Source organism: Panthera tigris, chromosome C2 (genome assembly GCF_018350195.1).
Source record: "Panthera tigris isolate Pti1 chromosome C2, P.tigris_Pti1_mat1.1, whole genome shotgun sequence".
In the NCBI taxonomy this organism is placed as follows: Eukaryota; Metazoa; Chordata; class Mammalia; order Carnivora; family Felidae; genus Panthera; species Panthera tigris.
Window position 1 is genome coordinate 78,545,413 of NC_056668.1, and position 21,903 is coordinate 78,567,315.

The 21,903-nt window shown below is 42.1% G+C and overlaps 1 protein-coding gene and 1 long non-coding RNA gene across 10 annotated transcripts in view; one reads left to right on the forward strand and one right to left on the reverse strand.

Moving 5' to 3' along the window:
- Positions 1 to 21,903, reverse strand: part of LOC102953305 (LIM domain containing preferred translocation partner in lipoma) — a 673,846-nt gene that overhangs the window by 302,521 nt on the left and 349,422 nt on the right. The window contains exon 1 of one of the 9 annotated variants that reach the window (XM_042998797.1): positions 8,802 to 8,855. The exons of 6 other annotated variants lie outside the window; for them this stretch is intronic. The gene's annotated coding sequence lies outside the window, so the exon portion shown is untranslated. Of the gene's footprint in view, positions 1 to 8,646; positions 8,781 to 8,801; positions 8,856 to 21,903 lie in introns of those variants that run through there. 2 more of the 9 variants (XM_042998795.1, XM_042998796.1) reach the window with 2 other exon arrangements.
- On the forward strand, positions 8,899 to 13,148 carry LOC122241994. The gene is made up of 2 exons (XR_006222129.1): positions 8,899 to 8,976; positions 12,803 to 13,148. It is a non-coding gene; the product is annotated as an uncharacterized LOC122241994 (long non-coding RNA).

Here is a 21,903-nt window from a genome sequence, read left to right on the forward strand (position 1 = left end):
GTGATGAGTATTTATTCACATACTCCATACATGTATGTGTTTCGGTAAAGTTAAGGAGCAGGATGCCTCCACCGTACTGCACACGTGTGGGAGTGGTGGGCCAGCACTGATCAGTGGAGGGATCACTGGGTTCAAAATCAATAGGACCAAGAATGAGACCCCTTTCTGCCACTTTAGAAGTACAATTTGGGGCAACTCACTCAACATTGTGTGTAATGCTGAGACAATAGTTCCTGGCCATGCAAACTCACAGACTTGCCGGGAGGGTAGAATAAGATGGACATAAATCCACTCTATAAGGTGGGAAGCACTCTATAAATCTCAACTACAACTACCATTATTGTTCACATTATCTGCCCTCTTAAATTTCCTTGGAGAGAAATAGATAAGTTTGTGACAATAGATAATTTATTTTAAACTCCTCCATTTGAACCATGTTGTTTCATCCTGTCTCCTTTCGCTAAGGTCTGGAATTAAAACAAACATCAAATGAGGCTGTAGGATTTTATTTTATCTGTCACATCCTGCTGTCATTAAACACACTTGAGATGAGTGGGTTTAGTTCAAATAAAACTGCTTCTTTCCCAAACGCAACAAACATGGAGCGGGTAGAAAAGGAAGACTGCACTTGAATTGTGTTCAGAAGCACCGCACGCTGCATTTCAAGGAGATCCATCTGGCAGGCTAACACGGTAATAAGTTCTTTTAATTGTCAGGTCACTTAGATTACAGATCCAGGCTGTCAATTTTTCCATTGCGTTTTTTTTTTTTATTTTGGTAGCTCATTAAAAAAAAAAAAATCTCCTAGTTATTCTGTATGAGAAAAACTACCATCTTCCTTCCTAGGAATTTAGGCAGCAATTCAATGCAACAAGCATTTACTCCTGCGCATCAACCATGGTGGAAATGAGCTCTGTGTTAGAAATTCAAGAAAGAATATATGAAAATCCTTGTGTTGCAGCAAGTCACAGCCAGTAGGGGAGATTAACTCTTACAACCCAAAATGATACCCTTAATGGGAGCAAAGGTTCTGGTACACCTGATGTTCCCCATCTTTTTTAAGGGATTCCTCCTCAAATGTATAAATCTACGTAATCTTAGCAGGGTTAGCTGCTTGCTAAAGTAAAAAGAGCATGAGTCAGGACACCCTGAAAAGGGGCACGGATATATGTATGTGCATGCGTGTGCAATACACATTGTGGAGACCCTCCAAACTCAGGCCGATCCGCTCTTCTACACAGCCTCATATCCACCTGCTCACCTCCATGCCTTATAAATTCTCAGCCATGCCTCATTCTCATCAAAACTTGTACTTTCGAACTGCCATATCATTACTCATACACAGTTTCCTCTTCTGGATGTCTCCCTCCTCCAAACTTCTCTTACACTTCCATTATATTGCGCATAGTCGGTACTCCATAAATAGGTGTGGAATAAGTAAAGCCTCCTAACTTTACGTGCAATAAGCATTTCCCTGCGAAATGAAAAGAATAAACGATAGTATTCCAATAAACTAGGAAGGAGACCAATATGCTGGAGAATTTACCAACCACTGGAGTTGAAAAGAACCTTAGAAATGATCTAGTTTGGTCCTTCATAAGAGATGAACTAGGGGCGCCTGGGGGGCTTAGTCGGTTAAGCGTCCGACTTCGGCTCAGGTCATGATCTCGCGGTTTGTGAGTTTGAGCCCCGCGTCGGGCTCTGTGATGACAGCTCAGAGCCTGGAGCCTGCTTTGGATTCTGTGTCTCCCTCTCTCTCTGCCCCTCCCCTGCTCACGCTCTATCTCTCCCTCTCTCTCAAAAATAAATACACATTAAAAAAATAAAAATAAAAAACAAGAGATGAACTAGATGTTCAGAGAAGTGAAGTGATATTCCAAAGTGAAATATTTAACTAGTGGAAGAGGTGGCTTTGGAATCTGCTCTTCTAATTTGCCCAGCGCTCTATCTACACCATGCTGTTCTCTTACATTTTTGAGTGACGGGGACATGTACGGAGAAGCTCAGTGGATTAGTAAAGGTAGGTGGCATTGCATTCAAAGGAAGGGAAAAAAAATCACGGGTGCTTTTTACAACAAGTGCACTTTCTTTTATAGCGATTGATTCCTGAGACCATGTCCAAGAAAATGTACATTCAGGGACTGAGTGGACCTCTCCTGCCAATCACAATGAAGAAACGTGCACGGCTAAGCTCTGAAGAAGCCAATGGCAACAGTGAATTTCTACACTGAGTAAAATGTTCTTGGAGCTTAAGAAGGAATTTAAGGTTAGGAATATATTAGAAAGGGACACAAATGCAGATCTTGTAGGCTGAAGAAAATGCTCCCAAGTCTCATCTCATTCTTCTGCATGGAAAGACAGATTCGCTTAGGTACTAATGAGCACACAGACTTTCTAACTCAGGCTGGGAGTCCCATTTACATTCAGAAGAAAGGCCAGGGCGTTAGACCAGAAGAAGGATGCTGTTTGAAATCTAGGGTATGCTGCACCTGCTATAGGACTCTGGAGCAAATCATTTCATCTCTCAGCCTGTTTCCTCATCTCTAAAATGTACCTAAGAATCCCCATCTCCAGGAGCTTTTGTGAGAGTTCAATGCTAATGAATAAATGAAGGAACTTTGCAAATGTTAAGATATTAAGTGAAAGTACTGAATTGCCATTATCAAGAAGGAAGCTCAGCCCTTGAAGGGCCTCTAGATCAGCCAGGCTCAGAAATGTTAGCTGGTTACTACTTCAGGAGTAACAATGGGAATGTACAAACATTGAATCACATAAAAGGAAGAAAACAGAAATGGATGTCCTCGATACTGAGTATCCAATAAACCGAGGCAGAAATCAATGACATCAATCGATGCAATTCTGGAGAGACTTAAGGGTTAGGACTATCATTTAAATATAGAGGAAGGTTTTGGGGGGCCTGGGTGGCTCAGTCCTTTAAGGGCCTGACTCTTGGTTTCGGCTCAGGTTATGATCTCATGGTTCATGGGTTCAAGCCCTACATCGGGCTCTGTGCTGACAGCATGGAGCCTGCTTGGGATTTTCCCCTCTCCCTCTCTCTCTGCCCCTCCTCTGCTTGTTCATTCTCTATCTCTCAAAATAAATAAATAAACTTAACATACATACATACATACAAACATACATAAGTAGAAGGAAATCATTTGGCATGGGTCAACTAGTAGGATATTCTGAGAGTCAGGCCTGGAAGCCAGGTCCTCCAGATCCCACGCTCCATTCATAGGAGATTATGAAAGTCTAAGAAACACACAAGGAAATGGACATCAGAGTGCAGCAGAGATTGCTGGTAGTGATTTGAGGCATCACTGAACTGGAAAGGATCTGGAAAGATGACTGCAGGCCGTTTTCCTCTCCTTAACAATGCAGTGGGAGACCCTCTGGGGCTGGCATAGCACAGAGAAAAATCAGGTAAAGAAAGAGACCCCCAGCTATCCACAAGAAAGGAAGTAAACCCATACCTAGTAAGGGCCAGTCCCGGGGTTGAATGCCATCTATGCATTCTCTCTCATAAGTCTAGCCATGTCATAACATAAATATAACTATTCTTTCCCATTTTTTAAGTTTATTTATTTATTTTGAGAGAGACAGAGATAGCGCCAAGTGGGGCAGAGGCAGAGAGAGAATCTCAAGCAGGCTCCGCACTGCCAGCTGTGGAGCCTGATGCAGGGCTTGAACTCACAAACTGTGAGATCGTGACCTGAGCCGAAACCAAGAGTTGGTCGCTTAACCGACTGAGCCACCCAGGTGCCCCATAACCGTTCCTCTCTTACTGATGAGAAAATTAGGATCTTAGAGAAATGAAACATCTCTCCAGCATTCACAGAGCTGCTGAGTGGTAGATGGAGAATCCAGGTCCCAGATAGCAGAGTGAGAACACGAGCCTGTTCTGTTCGGCCAGATGAACACCCACACCAGCCCCAGCCGCCTGGGAGGTGGTATATGTCTCAGGCGCTGGAAGTAGAAGGTCAGTAGAGTTGCGGTGTGGACAGCTGGCATTCAAAGGAGAAAGTGGTTTGGGCAACAGTGTTGCATTCACATTTTCTGAAGTGAGTTTATGTGAGGTAAGTGGTTTTAATTTTTTCTGATGAGAAATTGGGGGATTCTGGGTACCTTTTCAAAGCACAAATATTTCTCTTTGTGGCACCAGCATGGCAAAAGAATAATGAAATATGCATGAACATAAATATAAACGGTGTGGGTGACGAGTCAGAATGACTCGAACAAAGAGGCTAATAAGCGGCTTTGTTTCCCAGGTCTGAGTGAAATAGTTGATTCTGTGAACATAGGCATACAAGAATGAAAACAACACATTCTCATGGCTTTTCCCTACCAGACACAACTCTACACACTGCAGCTCCAGGCTTCATAGAACTGAAGCTCTTATTATACCATCATCCTTAACTCATAAAAATCAAATTGTATTACTCCGTTATCATAATGTTCTAAGTCTTTCTCGCTTGGTGCATATTTCACATATCATTTTACACCCTAATGAGATCCTGAATAGGTTACATTACATATACATCTGATAGAATATTTAGGACTCAATTTTCACCATCACTGAACAGCTTTATGCAATTCATATATTCAAAAGTGTGTGAATAATCAGGTACTTGTGATCATGATGGCGGGCCAATTAAGAGCTGAAGGTTGGGCCATATGTCATCGGAAGGAATTACTCCTCAACCCCAGCCTAGAATTCCAGGCGGGATGGAAGCGCTGGCAATTAACTACTTCAGCTCCCTCGTGTGACATCGGGGGAGACTAAGGCCCAGAAAGGGACGGGTGGGAGGACACACAGCTAGACAGAGGCAGCGCATGTACAAGAATCCAGATATTTTGTTTCCTAATCTCCATAATGCCTTCTTTGTCTCCCATTTGAGACAAAGTCAAGATCTTTGTTTTATCAACAACTCCTCTTTTTCCCCACGAATTCAGAACAGAACAAAGGCACTGCTCCTCTGAGAAAAGCAGAGTCATGTACACATGTCTTCTCAGTAGCAGAAAGTTAATCAAAAGTAGTCAGTGTGACCCATTGTACTTTATATCACTGAATTCATTTTTGACATTTGAAGAACCTATGGTTTTATTTTGCTTTTATTTAGAACAGCAAGTGGGAGGTAAAAATGTCAAAATAACTACGGCCTCACAGTTCTGGTAAATCTATTCACTGGATTGTTTTAAAGACTGTTGAGGGTTTAATTTTTTTCCCCCTAATTGCCTTCATTTGTTCAGCAGACATTCCCTGAGTGACTAACCCATACCAAGTCCTATTGTGTCGGATGCAATGGAAGATCCAGAGACAGAAACACACACAAACCTACTCCCCACAAGTAACAGGGTTCCTGTCTTACCAGAGAAGGGGAATGCACACAGCTGATCTTAACTGTAATAGAGCACAGGATGTGACAAGTGCCCGAAGAAATGTGTACATCAAGTCAGATGGGGTGGGAGGCAAGTTCCAAGGACGACAGTGCCAGGTAGACAGTGATGATGAGGTATTACAGGTAGCTTTAAATTACGAGCTAGAAATTACAGAGTCCACTGGAGATGTGTGCAATAGGAGGAATTACGAGCTCAGTAAAGTGTACCACCATCGGATGTAAAGATGAGATATGGAGATACAGGTTTCCATCTTGATGCTTTTGGTATATAACAGTTTACCCCAAATAAAGAAGTCAGTTTAACAGAAAGTCTTGTGTTTCTACAGAAGAACCAAAGAACTAAGAGGCAGACAAGAAACTTACTGGCCGGGAGCAGAGGTGATATTTGGTCTGAGTGTCTGGTGGGAGTAAACACGCGCCTGTACACACATACCTGACTTGCTTTCTGCTCAAGAATATTGATGGGGATTGAAAGGGCGCACTTGCTGTGATGAGCACCGAGTGTTTTTTGAACGTGTGGAATCACTAAATTGTAGACCTGAAATTAACAGTACACTGTATGTTAACTAACTGGAATTTAAATAAGAATTTTTTAAAAAGGTATTGGTGATATCCACTCCTTATTGGTTTGTGGGACCTTGCACAAATCAGTTCACTTTTCTGAACCTGTTTGAGAATCTCTAACATGAAGTACTGACATCGGGCTCTCTCAGTTCTCATGTCCTCTGTTGTTTTGCTTATTGCATACATACATGCAGAAAAGAGAACACCAAACCATCACGAACCCATTCTCCACACTTTACTAAATTGTGGCATCAGCAACAATAGAATAAGCCTTCTACAAGTCTCCGACTTCCCTCTGATTCTTCTTGACTCTTATCCTTATTCAGGTAAACATGTTAGCCAAGGTCCTTTGAACGGGGCACAGGCCTCCGGTGTTCTGGGGAAGGACAGGTCAGTGGGAACTACGTTAGAGCCTTTTCAGTAGCAACCCACTACTCCTCAAAAAGCAAACTGAGGAGTTGAACATACCACTTTACCACCTAGACTGCACGCTATGTGAAAAAGCCAAGAAACACCTGTTGTCATTTTGCGAACTGGTAAACGAAGGCACAGGAATTAGACCAGATGTTCGCTCCCAGTATCTCCTTCCATCGAGGGACACAGCTCTTAAAAATACACCTCCGGCTGCTGAAGTTGTTGCCACTTCACTCCTCCTGGCCCAGGGTTGCTTTAGATTTAAAAACAGGTTTCCAGAATCCAACAAACACAGTTTTTGCTATAGTTCGGATCTGTGAAGAGTTATCTTTACTCATGTATTTCAAAGAAGAGAAAGGAAACAAACATCAACCTCCTCCTCCCTTTCTTTTCCAACTCATGAAGACACTTTTAAAATAAAGACCCGATTATTTGAGCTTCTGGAACTATGAAAGGGAGAAATCCAAAATGAAGGCCTCATTTTATTCTTAGGTACTAGAAAGAGAAAGAATGTGTAGTTGCCATAGAGGTACCCGCCACAGAACAAGACCAACGCCACAGTTCAACTGAACAGAGTAATAGCTCGGGGCCCCTTACAGGAGTGAGAAAAGTACAAGGGTTTACTTGTGCAATAGCCTGTAAAGGGAGGGGATGGTAGATTAAAAAGACACTGAAGAATTCTAAGAAATTAAAACGCGTTTGTAAGACTCCAGCAATTAGGACTCTACCCCAGCATTACCACATTGCATATTGGAATGACCCTGCATGTGACACCCTGATCAGTCACCAGGACATTCAGAAACCATTTTAATCAAGACTAAAGTGCCAGATCTGCCAAGCCCTGCATTAAGTTTTGAGGTATGGGCAGGATATGGCTTCTCAGGGAACTCGATCTAGAAGACAGAACTAGTAGATTACAATGTGGTCAATTCATGTAATGATTGTGAAAATGCCCCCAAGAAAAACAAAGAAAGAAAGAACATAAAATAGGCCAACCATTCAGGTGCAACTCTAGAGAGATATGTGATTTTTAGGATAAGAAGAAAACATAAGGCAGGTTCATTTTCATTAAATCTTACTGATTGTTCTATTCTTAATCATAAGACCTACCATTTATTGGCCATTTGCTATGTCACAGATACTGTGCTAAGCATTTATCTCATCCAACCTTCCCAATAGCGCTATGAAGTGGAGATCATTTCCTCTCTCAAAAAATAAGCATAGAGGAAGGTCAAATAAGTTGTGTAAGCTTAAAAAGTAAAGATATGGAGCCAGGATTGTAACTCCGGAGCGCTTGCATCTAACCATTATTTAGCGTGGGTTCCACCCAGACAAAGGAAAAGTACATCAGGTATGAGCCAGAAGCTCAACACAGCAGTGAGACCTGTTTGTGTCAAGGCAAACCCCACAAAAGACCTGACTAAATCCAGTGATCCACTTCTCAGTCCTCAAGCTTGTACTCAGACCACAAGCTTGTACTGTATGATGATCATTGGCCCAACAGATCCCCGACCCCTTCTTTTCTTGCTCCCCTTAAGATCACTCAGCTCCAGCTATCTTTGGCCACTTTACTCTTTCAGAAACAGGCTAGTTGCCGGCCATGCACCTCTCCCAGGGCTCCCCCATTCGTGCTCTCCTCCTTCAGGGACATTCTCCCCTCTGTCCCAAACATCTGCATGGCTCACTCCCTTCCCTACTTGAGATTTCGGCTCCAATATCACCCCCTCATCAGGCCTTCTCTTCTCTACCTACCTTATGCAAACTAGCAACTATTACTGCACTCTTACCAAAGTACTTCCTGTGTTTATCTTTCTTTTCCTCTACAGCACTTAACTCCATCGGACTTAATGTTTACTTGTTTTTTCTCCCCAAAGGAATATGAACGGTTTGGGGAAATACATTTTCTTTTATTCAAAGCTGCAGCTTCACCTTCTAGAAGAGAGCCTGCCATTCAATAGGTGTTCACAAAATATTTGTCATGATACAATAATCCCCGTCCCCTTCCCCATGAGGGATACATTCCAAGACCCCCAGTGGATGCCTGAAACCAAGGATAATACTGAACAGTATATATACACATATATACATACATATATATATACACATATACATATATATATACATATACATATATACATATATATACATATACATATACATATACATGTTTTTTCTATATATACATATCTGTGACAGTTTAATTTATAAATTAGGCACAGTAAGAGATTAGCAACAATAACAATAAAATAGAACGATTATAACAATATGCCGTAACAAAAGTTACATAAATGCGGTCTCTGGCTTTCTCTCCCAAAGTACCTTATTGGACTATACTCATCCTTCTTGTGATGAAGGGAGGTGATAAAATGCCTACCGTAACAAAAGTTACATAAATGCGGTCTCTGGCTTTCTCTCCCAAAGTACCTTATTGGACTATACTCATCCTTCTTCTTGTGATGAAGGGAGGTGATAAAATGCTTACATGATGACATGAAGTGAGGCGAGTGACGGAGGCATTGTGATGTAATATTGGGTCACTACTAACCTGACAACAGGCCAGAAGGAGGACCCTCTACTTCTGGGCCAGGGCTGACCACAGGTAACTTAAATCATAGAAAGCATAGCCATGGATAAGGGGGGAATGCTGTAATGAATAAATGGTGCCTCTGGTCACTCTTATTAGAGTTCCAGAAGACAACCTGAAGAACCCATAAGAATAGTGTAAAATGTAAAGCCGCAGTGTAAGTACTTCTAAAAATGGCTTGCTGATTTAGAATCAAAGTGAAATATTATATGCATCACCATAGATTTGGACTGTGAGTCACAGACTGTCAAACGTGAGAGGCAGCTGTAGTGGACCAAAATGTAGCTGGGAGTCAGACGATGCTGGTTCTGGTCCTGGCAGTGCCCCTGACCTGCTATCCAACCTCAGACAAGCAGCCCCGTCCCTGTAGACACTCCTTGTCACCCAAATAAACACCGATTCATCTCTACTCTCTAACATTCATTGGTATGAATTCAACTACCACTCATTCAAAAGATACTCTTTCTGAGTTTACACAGAGGAGATAAATTCATTGCTGTCAACTCTACTTACAAGTTAGGAAAGAAGTCACATTTGAAATTGTGTGCCTTTTTTTGTAAAATTATGCCACATTGTTAACACCTAAAGTGGGAGATAGAAGGTTCTTCCTCTCCATGCACCACAGTGGGTGTTAGATGTCATCAACTACAACACAGAAGTAATAACTATTTAGGATGCTAAACTCTTCCAAAAACACACGTGCATGGATACACACACACACACACACACACACACACACACACACACACATACACGCTAACACAAAATTCACACCGAGAAAACAATTTGCAGTTTTCCCTCAAATGGACTCATTTCCCATCTTGAAAGGCAGTCTCACATGGGCACGAAATGTGTTTTCTCCTAAGTAGTAGAGATGACCTTTAAAAATGCACCCCCTCTTTCTTCCCCAGCCTGCAATCCCATGAAGATCAAAGCCAGTTTGCTATTCTGCATTAACATTTCTGTGATCAGATATAACGTGAGCACCTCGATTCTATCTGTGTCAAGATATCTTCACACAAGTGACTCATCTGGTAAAAGCTCGGGCACTGAACACTGCTCTGACAACCATCTCCTTTGAGGTTGATTCCACGTTGGTGGTGTTACAAGCCAACGTCCTGTTTAGCTGCTTTCCTCTGCAACACAACACTGTAATTAAAACTGACTAAACAATAAATCTCAATTTCCCTGTTCCATCAGGAGAATCTTTCAATTTACTAGGCTTCGTCTATTCGCCAGCTCCTCCTCTGCATTACGAATCATTCTTGAACAAGCACACAAGTTAACTACCCACTCTTACGTTGAACGTGCAGAGATTCAGTGCCAATTCTGTCATTAGACATCCTAGATCTGCTCCTTGGGGACCTGAGAGGAAACTGGGTGTTTGCCTGAGTTAAATATGTGAAGAGGCTATCCCCCTCCTCACGCAGGCCCTGTCAGCTCCAGAAAGCACAAACTCAACGGGCTGCCCTTGCAAGGAACAGGCATCTCTTTGTCCTCCTAAATACCTCTTGCCGTGACCAAGTTCCAGTTTCCAGAACCTGAAACACCTTTGCCCAATGAAAACCTTCCTGAACTTTTTACCCAACAACTCACAGACCATGAATGGCATTCCCTCAGACTCCAAGACAATCAAGTTAGGGAGACGATGTAGAAAAAGAACGTGGTAAAAAGAGGTGAGAATATTAATGATGAGAATGGTGAGAATATAATGATGGCACTGAATTGTGTTCCAGTGTGTGGAGTCGAAAAATAGATTCAATTTTTCTCGTAGAAATAAATGCAAAGGGTTGTTGGGTACCACAGAGCTACCCACTTGGACAGTTAATTACAGACTAAATACCCCTGTGCTAAAAAAAAACTGAATAGTTCCCGATTGGCATCAGAATAACCTCAGAACTCTACATGAAGCGCAAAACACAGTCCACAATCTGGCTACTGATCCCTTTTCTCAGGGACAGCCTCACTGTCTATGCATTAACCATGTGTGATCATTGACATTCCCAGAAACAGACAGTGGTAGGTGAGATAACACTTCAGTCGTAGATATCTGCACTCGAATTCCCAGAAGCTGTGCACGTGTTGTTTTACTTGGCAAAGGGAACTTTGCAGATGTGATTAAATCTTGAAATGGAAGGGTTCTCCTGCATTATCTAGACGGGCCGAATCGGATCACATGACTTCTAAAAAGCAGAGAACCTTTCCCAGCTGTGGTCAGAGGGAGACATACCCTTAGAAGAAAGGTCAGAGAGATACAAGGTTGCCGGCTTTGAAAGGACTGGGAATTTCCTTCAGAATAGGCCACAAGCCAGGGGATCCGGGAGGCCGCTGGAAGCTGGAAAAGCCCCCAGAATTGTCCCCTAGCACCTCCAGAAACAAAAGCAGTTCTGCTAACACCTTTATCTTTGGTGAAGAGACAGGTAACTAGACTTCTAAACTACAGAATTTGAAGATAATAAAGAAATGTATCGCTTTAAGTCACCAAGTTAGTGACACTGTCACAGGGATAATAGACTGATAATAATAAACTGATAACATAGGTCAAGCTCACACTTTCCGGCCTTTGCCCATGAGTTTCATGAGCTGATGATGGCCCATGCTTACTTCTCATACAGTTTTCCAGATCATAGTTAAATCAGCAACACATGACTGTTTTCTCAGTCCTAGTTCCCACCGGGTATTTACTACAATACTGTCTACTACAGAAACCAGTACAGTTATATGTACTGAATAAGTAATCTTAACGGGAGGCTAAGATGAAATTATTCAAGGATTTATGAAACATCAGAGATCAGAGTCATAACTTGGAGGTTAGAAAGCTAAAAACTCTTGGAGCACCTGGGTGGCTCTGTCAGTTAAGCATCTGACTCTTGACTTCGGCTCAGGTCATGATGTCACCAGTTTGTGGGTTCAAACCCCACAAGGGGCTCTGTGCTGACAGCCTGGAGCTTGCTTGGGATTCTCTCTCCCTCTCTCTCTGCCTCTGACCCACTCAGGCACATATGTGCACACGCACTCTCTCTCCCTCAAAAAAAAAAAAAAAAAAAACAAAGTAAAAAAAAAAAAAGGAAGAAGGTTAAAAACTCTTATTTGACATTTGACAGATGGGGAAATTGAAACCGAGAGATAGGAAGGCCCCAGGAACACCGCACAATTTTCTGTCAGTTAATCCAAACCACTTACACAAGTTGCTCCACCTGAGGTGAAAGGACCTCCAAGATGGAATCACATCTTTCTAATCTGACCTCTTAATGTTCCTCCCTTCTCGTACCCTTCTCCCAAGACAATGCTAAACGGCACAGGGTTTCCTGAAATTGCTTATATCTCTGCTCCTAGAGCATCATTCTCACCGGCATCACCCAATGCCCATAGTTGACCATGAAATAAAGGCCAGGCACAGGCGTGACTTTTTTTCAGGGGAGAATAATCTATCTCTTTGGCGGAAAGTGACTTCAACAGCCACCACCATCCCTCCTACTCCCAACACACACAGACGTGTATTTTACATTCTCCTCCTATGGCTCCTCCTCTACCTTCTCTGTCCGTGCCTATGTTAGGATTTCCCTACTAAAGTTAAGGTCCTAAAGGGAAGGTTTATTTTTATAGCCTGCTAACTCACACAGGATCTGTTCCCATATAGACCTATTGGTTTGATGAGGGGCCAACACATTTAAAAATATTTGGAAACACTAGATGCTTTACAAGAAACTAGGTTTATTACTAAACTTAATAATAAAATAGGAACTCTCTACAAGAGTTCATAGTTTGGACACTATTTCTCTATGGAGAAATATATGCAATTGTTACTGAGAACATCTTATGACCCAGTTTCTTTCTCCAGATCCAACAAGCTCCCTGAGGCTCATAAGAAGACACTTTGCCAAAAGATACACGGACACCAACTAAGGTTTAACGAGCTGCTTTCCCTGATATCTCATTTAATACACCACCTCATGAATTGGGCAGCACAGCTACCTCTGCCTCTCTTCTAGAAATAAGGGATGCTCGTTCAGACAACTTTCTCGCCACAATCTAATGTGCCTCACCACTCCTAACCGACAGTCTGACCAGTCAGCTTGCCAGTAACTTGAAGCCTGCAAGTGTAACGGGCCAGCAATTTGTGCTTTTGAAAGATTCCAACTGCCAAAAATAAATGAGAGCTTAGGACACAGCCACCATGCTTAATACCCAAAGACTTGTTTTGTTTGTTTTATTTTTCAAAGGCTGTGGCTTTGCTGGCTCCTGCTTTATATGATTTCTTATTATGCTCTATGTTGAATTATACTTTTAAATTTTTGGACAAATCACTGTAACACAGAAGTCTTGTTCAATTTAACAAGCTGTGGAGAGTGGCAAATGGGGGCAGGAGGGTTCTCTTGATGCCAAAAAAATAAGACTGACTTTGAAGTATCTTGGTCACATTAACAGCAAAGAGCATCCTTTTTCTCTTACCATAAAAGTACCTTGTGAAAATACTACAGAATCTGAGACATACACAAAGTTCAGGAAAGCCTCGTGACCAGTGTACTCACTGCTGGTGTAAATATAGTGACAGAGATCACCAACGCTACCTTTCCCAACAGTAGACCTTAACATTTGGTACCCGTATTGGAACGCACACCAATCCTGAGCCTTCACGTGTCCGTCAGCTTCCAAGGTGGGAATGATCAACTAGTGAAGGAAAAGAACTGAAATGGTCATTATAAGCCCTATTTTCTAAATGTTAGCTCTGCCACTATGTCTCAGTTGTTCTCATTTCTACTAAGGACAATACATATGTGGCAGTGCTCTGGAGAAGACACTTCCGGGTAGCCCTAAACTACTCGTTCTTGCAGTGAGTGGGAAGTGCACACGCCAACTAAGAGCCGTGCCTTGGCTCCGAATACCCCTGCAGTGAGGTCATAGCGAAGCCAGTCCAAGTGTTTGCTAGAATAAACAAGAGGCCACAGATGCGATCTGAGATGGCTTCCCTCCCTGGGCAAACAACTAGGTGAATGTGTCAAGAGGAGAAGATGGTGTAAGAGGTAAAGAACAGGAGTAGCCAGACCCCAAATGTAGATAATTTTTGCATGTGTTCTCACCGACTTCTTTCGGCATCCATCTCAACAGAACTTAAGTACGTTTCTATGAGGTTATAAACTGCACCGTTTCCCCCATTTAGGTACCTGCCCCAAATCACCAGGAAGAGATAGGGAAAGTGATAAAGGACTTACACATTCCGGTTTCTAGTCTGGATTAGATCCACCATAAAATGTCTCCTCATTGTCTAGAGAAGTTACTTGACATGAACTGCAATGTACAAAAATTTGATTTCATTGTGAAGAAATCCTTTCTTTTAGGGGGCTAACTCTTTTCTGGGAACTATTTCAGGGTACCACTGTACAGCAGACAGAAGCATGGGCATTGGAACCAGAGAGCCACAGTTGTAATCACCACTGAGTTATGAGATATATGGCTTTGGGAAATTTACTTACCCTCCGCCAACCTCAGTTTCCTCATCTGTTCAACAGGGATATAGCAAGTATCACCTCCCAAGCTTAGACATTAAATAAGACAATGTATGCAAACAGATATCCTGACAAATCATAAGAACTTAGGCAATACTAAGACTATTACGTAGTTAACAGGTGTGCACACGTGTGTATATGTAAGCGTGTAAGCATGTACACGGCATATGTGTGTATATGTGTACCTGTGTGTCCATGGCTGTATGCATGTGTGCATACGTGTATGTGTGCATATAGGTTTGTACCACCCATACTGCTGTGTAAGTGGATGTGGGTCTACTTGTGTGCATACAAGGTAGTGGAGAGAAGTAGGAAAGGAGGAGAAGGAAAAAAGAGAGAAAACAGGGTCAGGGAGGTGGGAAGACGCTAGATTAAAATTAAAAATAAAGGCCTTGATGGATAGTAGCTTTAAAAACACATATCCTGACAAGCAGAAGGGCAATTAGATATCTCATACCACAACAATGACACATCCTCAGATTAAATTTCTAAATCTATTCTCCCATTCTAAGGCCTTTTCTTCCCAGAAATTGCAAAACAGGGAACAAGAATAGATGTGTGAGCCTGTGCATGTTTGTTTCTTACCCACTTGGAGAAAGGGTGTGAGGCGGTCATGAGAGCATAAACTTAATTTTTATTGAAAAAAATAAACCTATTCCCCAAGGAGAAATGGGCGGTAGTGGAGGCCTCTGAGCTACTCAGTCTCAGGTAAGCAGAGTCTATAGTTATTAGGTTTATCAGTCTTTCTACATCTCAGATGCTGCAATCTGGAGATAATGAGATAAAGCACAATGCTACAGCTTTCAGTGGTAAAACCAGAGCATTACTATAAAGCAGAATGTTCTGGCAGTCAGGCTTGGAGCTACCAAAAATACATAAACTATATAAAATCAGTTTTTTAGAAAATCGTATTTGCAGATTTCTGAGCTATCAGGCAAGCCAACGTCCTCTAATCCCTTTAGAAGACATCCATGCTACCCCCCGCCAAAAAAAAAGGGGGGGGGATTTGAAGAGGTAGCAGCAACACAGTGAGGCTCCATCAATTTATATTGTTCCTGGATTTCAATTAATAATGTGGAGCTTTAATTTACAGGGAGAGTTAATATATTCTGGTACTGTAATCATATCTTAATATGATCCAGCCCCTCAATGTAATCAATAATGAGGACAACAAAATAAAACAACGGAATATAGATTTCTCTTAAGCTGTCCACCGACAGCCAGCTAACATGGGAAACCGCTTTGTGTTGGAACATCTCATTATTATTTTCATAAATTCAAGGCCTCTAAACACATCAACCACATATGTTCCAGGAATGACAGTGGCCCCCGCTGTTAAAATATCATGGCCATGATCGGAGGGTTTCATCTCCTGCCATTCCTGCAAGAGTCTTGGTTTCTCACCAACTATATCTAATCTTTACTGTCAAGCAAAGTAATGAGTATTTAGGTGAATCCAGAACAGGCCAAACTAGTACTGAGGCATCTTAGGACCACCTGGCCCTTGCACCCACTGCCTCCCAGTGTGTGCATTCTATGAGAGGGATGCGTAGTAACAATGTGAATGGGAGAGTCAGTCCCCAGCCAGATCTCTACGCCCTCCTCTGTAAGACCAGGGGACTTGAAACGTAAGACCTCCAAGGACCCTTCCCATGCTGGAGAGTGGGACAAGGGCAAGTTGAAACATGCAGCATTTTACAAAAAGTTCTGCCATCAACATCAGCTATGCCTCTCCTGCTTTCTACCTTGCCCCTCTTGCCACTTTCTAGATGTGAATCCAAACTATCCTGATTCTTCTAGAACAAGAGACACAGGGGCTGGCCATTTTTACACCCGCAGCCCTCCTCCTATTCGGTCTTTCCCCTCCCTCTTCTTCACCCTAAGAGTTTCCTCATTTATTATCCCCATATTTAAGGCAGCAAAATAAGGCAGGAAGTGTAAGGAAATGTCTAAACACAATGAAACAAATCAGGGATAAAAAGTGAGTAAGCACTTGAATTCCTGCCTGATGATAACTTGCTCAACTCACCAGGTCAAGTTCCCTCTATTCATGAAATATGACACTTTCAGAACATCTACCAGAGCAGGTCATGAAAGGCAGTGTTAAGCGGTAGGGCTGATCCCCCTATTAGGGCCTGAGTTGGAACAAGCTATGTGCCTTCTTCAGGGAATGAAGACCTCATGGGATATTTTCTATTAGAACCTGAGGGACCTGGGGTCCAAATCCTCAGTACTGTGAGCGGAAATGCTGGCGCACAAGAAGGGAAGTCCGCTTGCCTGGCAAAAAATCATGTAACAAGTCAGGGGCAGGATTTAGATGAGATTTCACAGGCACTGTCCACTGTGCCATGTTGCCTCCACCCTCTTCCGGCTCTTTCATTCTCTCCTTTATTCTCTCATGGGCCTGGCTTTGATCCACAGGAACTCATGGTTGGATCAGGGGGAGAATGGTGAGGCTGACCCCACAGCATGGTGGCACCCTTCCAACATTACTCCCACTCTAGGCAACAAAATGGTCATTAGGTCTTTCCTGGAAGCTCCGAGGTATGACATGGAAAGTTTCCACAGTGGACGGGGACTGGTTTCCACACTAGAGATAGGGATGCCTCACAGTGGCCTCCAGAGTGAGCAGAATGGTACTCAGCAAAGCTCCAGAAACCCCCAAGTGCATATTCCCATAAAAACCTGTTCTACCCATTAAGCCACTTTATGCACCAAGTTTCCAGTTCAGGGTTCATTTGAACAGAGTTCCCAGTTAATGGGAAGACCACTTAGGTACTAGAAGCAGAAGAAACAAATTTAACCACTGGATTCTCTAGGTGGTGGTTGTTGTTGTTGTTGGTGGTGGTGGTGGTGGTGGTGTGTGTGTGTGTGTGTGTGTGTGTGCGTGCGTTTGGTGAAATTAAATCATCGCATTTCTGGGCCTCAGTTTTGTCCTATTTCAGATGAGTTAACAACTAATTCACATGTGCTAAGTGAAACAAGAGACAATGTGAATGTGCTTTGTGTAGTAAAGCACTTCCAAATCATGAGTGTTACCGCATGACAGTGCTACAGGCCTGGCAGCCTATGAAGAAGAGAGGCTGGAGGAAAGAAGCGTGGCCCTAACGGACTCACTGACTTAGGACTGCTTTGATTTGATCCTGATGGGACATAAGACTTTCCAGCCCCCATCCTGACAGTTTTCAGGTGTTGCTGGTATTTGCACTGAGGACAGATAGGTAGAAGGATCACAGAGAAATGCAATGTTACGTATGTTTGCTGAGTGTAGCCTGAGATTCCTGGTACTGAGTCATTACTGTATATACAGGCAGACAGGAAGACAGAAGTAGGAGATGTATTTGCAGAAACCTATCTACCTGCCTTCTTTTCCAGGCTTATCTCATGACACTTGCCCTACATACCCTGAGCTCCAACCAGGCTGAACTATTTCCAGTTCCTTAATATATCGACTTAAATGCCACTTCTAAAAAGCCTCCTCTGATCTCTCTGGAAGGCGATTGGAGCACCTTACTCTGTGAATTCACAGAGACTTATTCATTCACTCGTCATTATAGTTATTATATATCCTGTCATCTGTTTACTCATCTGTTGCCTACATTAGAAGTCCCTTGTGGGGTGGGCAAAGGTAAAAACTGCGCTCCCTTGATTTTAATCTGCAGTGTCCTGCATTCAGTAGGGGCCTCACAATTGCTGGTTAAATGGAAGTACACAATTCAATGAATAAATAAGTTTTTAAAACACACACTCACTGGCACAAAACCTAATTGTGATTTTCTCAATTTGTGAGGTGGACTCTGGTAAAAAAAAAAAATAATAATAATAATCCCAATATAGAAACAAGTAGGATTTAATTTATTAGACAGATCATCCAGTGAGATTCCAGAGCTGAACTTCTGTGGGATAAGGATAGACACCTCTCAACTCCGTTAGTTTTCAAATATTGGCCCTGTTTCCATTTTCTTTCTCTTCTTTCTTTTCTTTTCTTTTCTTTTCTTTTCTTTTTTTTTTTTCTTTCTTTCTTTCTTTCTTTCTTTCTTTCTTTCTTTCTTTCTTTCTTTCTTCTTTCTTTCTTTCCTTTTGATCTAGCTCTTCTTACTTAGCTGTTCTCCCTGGATTTCCTTAGACTCTTACATGTCTTTTTAAATTAAAGGCACAATCACAGCCACTGTAAACTCTGAACAGAACCGGTGACATGCGGCTTCCTTTCTTGGGGCCTCCTAGCACTAACCCCTGGAGTGCCTAAGGACAGGCTCAGGTCCATCCTTTCCAAAGGTATTACTTCCTGCATGTGATTCCTCCCTAATCAGTCTGCCTCTCTGTCCACTCACTCTTGCTCACATTGACAGATGAAGACGGGGGTGCAGAAAGTGCAGGTAAGAGAATGGGAGGGGCGTGATTTGAAATATAGATACAGAGAAAAACATAGAAGCAATCTGGCAGAGGGGTTGAATGTAGGGGCTCCAGAATTAGATCAACTGGATTTAAATCTGAACTCTGCAACTTACGAGCTGGTTTGACCTTAGACAACTGACTTAAAATGAACATCTTTGGTTTCCGCATCTGTGAAAACGGGAATAACAACTAATGCACAGGGTTGCTGTGTGAATTAAGTGAACTCTAAGAGACTTACAGAACTGCCAACGTGTCTGGCACGTAATAAGTACTTAATAATAGAAACCAATATAACATAAACCATTCTGATATGATATGATAGACTATGGCATGATAGAATATAATACAACACAATGGCAGACTGTATTTTCTAAAGATGGCCACAACAGTATCTCTTGCACACATGTTCGTATAGAACCTTGCCACAACCCCATCCAAAGGTGGAGTCTGTGTCCTCTGTCCTTGAGCTTATGTGAGTCTTTGTGACTACCTCAAACAACACCCTACAGTGGAAATGACACTATATGACACTAAGTCATAAAAAATGCATGCATGTCTACCATCCCTTTGGGCGACATCTGCCCTTGTGATTGTGATCCTCGGCCATCAGGTTATGAGGAAGCCCCACCAGCCTGTGGAAGATGCACATGGAAAGAAACCATGGTTCCAGATGCACAGCTCCAGCCAAGCTCCTGGTAGCAAACACTGGTCATTACTCATCTAAGCTAAAAGTGAATTTTCCACCCGCAAGCCAAGTGATCTGAGCTGGTTTCCCAGAGCAGGGATAAGCCATCCTCATGGAACACTACCAAAGTTGGAGATTCATGAGTAAAATAAACAGTGCTATGTTTTTGGGTAGTTCATCACGTACCAATAGATGACTTACACTGACATAGAAAAAGATAAAATTATCTGTATTTCAATGAACTAATACTCATGTTTTGTGGCAGGAGGAGGTGCTTGCTTGCCTCAAACTTAGGTCATTAATTTCAGCAAAACACATGCTTTTTTTCTAAAGGCTGACAAAGAATAATATATATAGTTTATAAAGAATTTTATATAGTTTATAAAGGATTTTCACAAACAAGAGCTAATGTGTTCATGAAGCACATAAATATACATGAACAAATGATAGCTTCATGTAGACTGAGTAACCATAACTCAAGGAAGTAACTTGATCCAGGTCACACAGCTACTCACAAGCAAATCAAAAGTTACAAGAACAAATCTCTTTACTCCCAGTTCAGAGGTATTTCCATAATAACAAGCTGACAATCTGAAGAAAGGGGTTTGAGGACTTCAGCCCAATTCTTCGCTCAGCTACCATCACTGTGACCCTCTATAAGCCTTGGATTCTTTGAGAAAATAGATCAAAAGATCTCCAAACCCAATCCAGCTCTAATGTTCTCAGAGTGTGCAATTCCTCCTACATCTGTTGGAGCCTTCATAACCGCTTACATCTTCTTGGTTGCATTCTTCTCCTGATATCTCACCTGCTCTCTCCACCCCTTAACTTCACACATCCACCAGATTCCACAAGTGAATTGATGTTTGTGCTACATCCCTGCAGATGATAAGTCTAATTCTACCTTGTTCTGTAGTAGGCAGGTTTCCAAAATGGCCACTGATGATTCCCACTTTATATTCACAGCCTTGCATAATCCCCTCATCCTGAGTGGGGTCTGATCCTAATCACTTACTTCTAACAAAAAGAATGCAGTAAATGTGATGGGATGTCACTTCCAAGATTAGGTCACAGATGAGTATGACTTACATCTTATGAACACACTCTACCTATTGCCTTCCAAGCTTCCATGCTTTGATGTAATGAGTTGCCATATTGAAGAGGTCCATACGGTGAGGAGCTGAGAGCAGTCCCCAACCAACAGGCAGCTAAAAGCTAAGGCCCTCTGTCCAACAACCCAGGTAAAGCTGAACCTGGCAATAACTCCCTGAGCTTAGAAGCAAATCATTCCCCAATCGAGCCCTCAGATGAGACTCTGGGACAATACCCTGATTGCAGACTTGGAAGATAACTGATGGTTCAGCTAAGCTGTGCCCAGATTTCTAGCCCATGGAAAAACATCAGAAAATGTGTTTTTTAAGCTGCCAGGTTTTTAAACAATTTGTTGCACAACAACATAGAACTAATACTTTTTACTATGTGTTAATAAGGGAGATCCTCTGAATATTACTGAAGGGAAAAGCTCACTAAAAACACGAAAGTCTTGCCAACCCCCCACCCCTGACAAATCCATCCAAGGAAGCAAAAAAAAAAAAAAACCATAATCCTCTTCTTCTATTTCCAAGCACACCAACAGAAATATAGCCTTAAGAAACCTAGAGAGGTCTCCATAGGGACCAGCCGTATCCTAAAGGAAAGGTATGGAGGAGTTTTACTGCATCAAGACAAAAGCAAATGTCAGTTAGGCCTCAAGCATGAAAGATTCTATTCTACTAGAATAGAATCAAGTCAACATACGTACTCCCTCGGAGTGTCTCAAGAAAATGAGAGACATCATTTAAAAGCTGCCTTATAACTGCAACATCATAGACATTGAGAGTGGAAGGAATGAGTAAGAACTAACATCATTTACAAATGGGGACCTGAGGCTTAGAGAGAGGAACTGACTTATTTTACACAACCTGTTAATTGCAGAACTGGGAGGAGAATCCATTTCTCCTGGCACAACTCAGTTTTCTTTCCACGGCAAATGCCAAAAAAAGAGATTAATTTCTAGCAAAATAGCAACTCACTTATTTTATTCTTAATGAATGTGACTTGTTAGGGTATCTTACCAGGATACTAGGAAAAAAATTCATAATGTGAATATACATGTGACTACATCTCCCATACATGTATGTATTCAGATGCAGAAATAGTTAAATGACAAGTTCTAATTGCTTCCTTTGAAAGCAAATTAGGAAATAACTCAATGTAGGAAGGAAATGAAATAATTCTATGCAAAAGGTGGCAAGTTTATACTGTACTACTTCCTCCTGAGAAGTTAGCAAAGTTGGTATTTACCCTAGATGAGTG